We start from the raw sequence: 3,863 nt of genomic DNA, 5'->3' as shown, positions 1-3,863 counted from the left end.
ATCTGTAATCTCCAATGGTTGCCACGGTGGCAAGGATGGATGAAGCAGAAGCAAATCAGTGAGATAGAGGACACACTTATGGAGAACAATGAAGCAGAAAAAAAGAGGGAGACTACAACAAACAAGCACAATTTAAGAATTAGAAATCAGTGACTCATTAGAAAGGAAAAACATCAGAATTATACATGTCCTATATATGAAGAGAGAGAAAAAGGGGTAGAAAGTTTATGTGAGTAAATCATAGAAAACTTTCCTAACCTGGGGAAAGACACAGACATCAAAATCCAGGAAGCACAGAGGACTCCCATTAGATTCAACAAAAACCAGTCCTCAACAAGGCATATCATAGTCAAATTCACAAAATACTCAGGCAAGGAAAGAATCATGAAACAAGCAAGGGAAAAAAAGTCCTTAACCTACAAGGGAAGACAGATCAGCAGAGGTATCCACAGAAACTTGGCAGGCCAGAAAGGAGAGGCAGGATATATTCAATGTGCTGAATCAGAAAAATACACAACTCACCTTACACCTGTCAGAATGGCTAACCTTAACAACTCAGGCAACAACAGATGTTGGCGGGGATGTGGAGAAAGAGGATCTCTTTTGCATTGTTGGTGGGAATGCAAGCTGGTGCAGCCACTCTGGAAAATAGTACGGAGGTTCCTCAAAAAACTAAAAATAGAACTATCCTACGACCCAGCAATTGCACTACTAGGCATTTATCCAAGGGATACATGTGTGCTGTTTCGAAGGGACACATGCACCTCCATGCTTATAGCAGCACTATTAACAATAGCCAAAGTATGGAAAGAGCCCAAATGGCCATCGATGGATGAATGGATAAAGAAGATGTGGTATATATATACCATGGAGTATTACTCAGCCATCAAAAAGAATGAAATCTTGCCATTTGCAACTGCGTGGATGGAACTGGAGGGTTTTATGCTAAGTGAAATTAGTCAGTCAGAGAAAGACAAAAATCATAAGACTTCACTCATATGAGGTCTTTAAGATACAAAACAGATGAACATAAGGGAAGGGAAACAAAAATAATGTAAAAACAGGGAGGGGGACAAAACAAAAGAGACTCATAAATACGGAGAACAAACAGGGTTGCTGGAGGGGTCATGAGGGCTAAATGGGTAAGGGGCACTAGGGAATCTACTCCTGAAATCATTGTTGTACCATATGCTTACTAACTTGGATGTAAATTAAATAATAAATAAATTAAAACAAAACAAAACAAAATAAAATAAATAAAAGTACTAACATGTTGGGGCACCTGGCTGGCTCAGTCGGTAGAGCATGCATCTCTTGGTTTTGGGTCATAAGATAAAGTCTCATGTTAGGCCCAGAGCTTACTTGAAAAAAAATTTTTTTTAAAATGCTGGCATGTTATCTAATCATCAGAGTTATGAAACAGCAGGTACCAGAGCAGTTCTAGATTCATTTTTGTTGATATTTTTAGGACACTGGGGAAAAAGTGTGACTGTCAGTTATTTCATTTTGTTACTTTTGTAAAAGACCTGCTGATGTTTTTCTTTTTTTGTGTCGCTCCGGGATCATTCTATGTTTTTCCTGGCTCCAAACACGACTCTCACATCAGGCAACAACTTCCAGCTGTACTATTTCCTTTATTCTCCATTTATGTGATTTTTCCCCCCAAGGGTAGTTCAGATTTTCTTATCTCACTACGTGGTAACAATTTCGTATATAAACATGAAATAACTTCATTCCTTCATTTATTCAAAACCTGTGTGGTGAACATTCGTCTGTGTTTTGAAGCGGGTACTGGGGATGTAAAGTCACATAAAGAATGGTCCACAGACAACTAAACGTACGGGGTTGGAAGTTTTGATAATGATGTGTAGAGTATTACAGAGTTGTAGCTGGAGGGCATTCATATCATCTCTAGTGGTAGTTCTCAACTTTAGCTGCACATTAGAATCACCTGGGGAGGTGCTAAAAATCCGTGTGCCCAGGTGGCACCCCTGACCAATGAAATCAGAATCTCTGAGGGTGGGTCCCAGGCCTCAGTTTTATTTCTAGAGCTTCCAAGTGATTCTGATGTACAGAACCACTGTGTGAGAACCACAGGTGTGGATATTCATAGATGGGGTCCCAGTAGAGTTGAGACTTGCGTTTTATTTAGATGTATGAAGAGGTTAGGGGATGCCATACTAGGAAGAAAGGGCATCTTTGAAGAGGCAAAGGATTATGAAATAATATGACAGGTTTAGGCAACTCACGAGTTATCCAGAAGGGCAGAAGGAAAGATAGTGAATGGACTGTTCTCAGGTATGCAGATAACTAATCGTAAAGGACCTTGATCTATTTATTTTCAACAGAAATGATTGTCATAGTCCTTGACAATCTGGGTATAGGAAAGGTGGGGGGTGAGCTTAGAAGGGAGTAGAAGAATGAAGGTAGGAGACTAGGAGTGGATGGCTATGAGGAAGAAAGGAATAAACTAGGACGGATAGGCTAGCACCCTCTTGAAGGAACCAGTGGTTCAAATGATCAAAGGCACAGGGGCTGCTAAGGCCCTGTGAGGGAAGAACACATTTTGATTAATGTAGGTCAGGACTGATAGTCAATGTTTAAATCGGACTTAGAATTAATGTTTCTAGACAAGTGTTTCCTCTTGTGAAATTTCATGGTGGATCAGTGGGACAGTGACTGGCAAAGGGGGTAGAAGGAACTAGGTAGGAAATCCATGTCATCTATTATCTGGCTAGAGGGATCCAGACTCAGCTATTTTCAGGCATGGAGAAACAGAGATCCGGTCTGAGGAGCAGATAGGGAGGTTGTTGTTTAATGCTTACTTTGATACCCAGGGATTGAAATCTCCCCTTTCCAAATCTCTCTGATTCTCCCTACCCTGCTTTCTCCTCCTGTCTTCTGCACATCAGTCTGAATATGGGGAGGCACCATTGACTAAACCTTCTAAACCTCATTTATCTTCTAACCTCATTTATCACTGGGGAAGAAACTTCTAACATAGTGTTAGTTAAACAAGACTTTCTCTGATTTGGGGAGTGGATGTGGTTGAGCCTACAAAAAACAGGCTATCGTTATCCAAAGATGGAGGTATATGGAGATTGATAGTGATAAGATTCTCACCAACTCATTTGCTTTTTTACAGGATTCTATCATGAGAACTTCGGTTTGCATTCGCAGAAGGGCATCTCTCTTACATGGGATATAGTCTGCAGCTGCAGAACAGGAAATAATCTATTGGCTATAGAAGGTTGAATAGAGCCCATACCCTCAGGTTGATTAGCATGGAACTAAATGGGTAGACTTAACTGATTAGCCACAGACCAGTATTTTTTTTTTAAGTTTATTTATTTATTTTTGAGAAAGAGAGCTCACACAAGCTGGGGGAGGGCAGAGAGAGAGAGAGAGAGAGAGAGAGACACAGAATAGGAAGCAGGTTCCAGGCTCTGAGCTGTCAGTGCAGAACTCCACGTGGAGCCGGAACCCATGAATCGTGGGATCGTAACCCGAGCGGAAGTCAGAAACACAGCCGACTGAGCCACCCAGGCGACCCTGCCACAGAACACGATTAACAAATACACTGGCTACTCAGAAAGTAAGTATGACATTGTAGCAGCAAATTTAAGATATTCCTGTATCTTTAACCACATACCCTGCCCACCTCTTACATTGGGCCCACTCTCTCTGCTTTTATCTGTGACAACACTTCCACAGGTATACTGGATCCCACCCTGTTAAAAGATGTTGGTTCTACAATGATCCCCTTCACTTTTTTGTTAACAATTTCCTTTCCCCTGCTGGACCACTACCAACAATTACTAACATATTTACCATCTTGAAAATAACCCTCCATGACCTCACAT

Source organism: Panthera tigris, chromosome C1, assembly GCF_018350195.1.
Source record: "Panthera tigris isolate Pti1 chromosome C1, P.tigris_Pti1_mat1.1, whole genome shotgun sequence".
Classification (NCBI taxonomy): domain Eukaryota; kingdom Metazoa; phylum Chordata; class Mammalia; order Carnivora; family Felidae; genus Panthera; species Panthera tigris.
Note: the sequence above shows the minus strand (reverse complement) of the source record.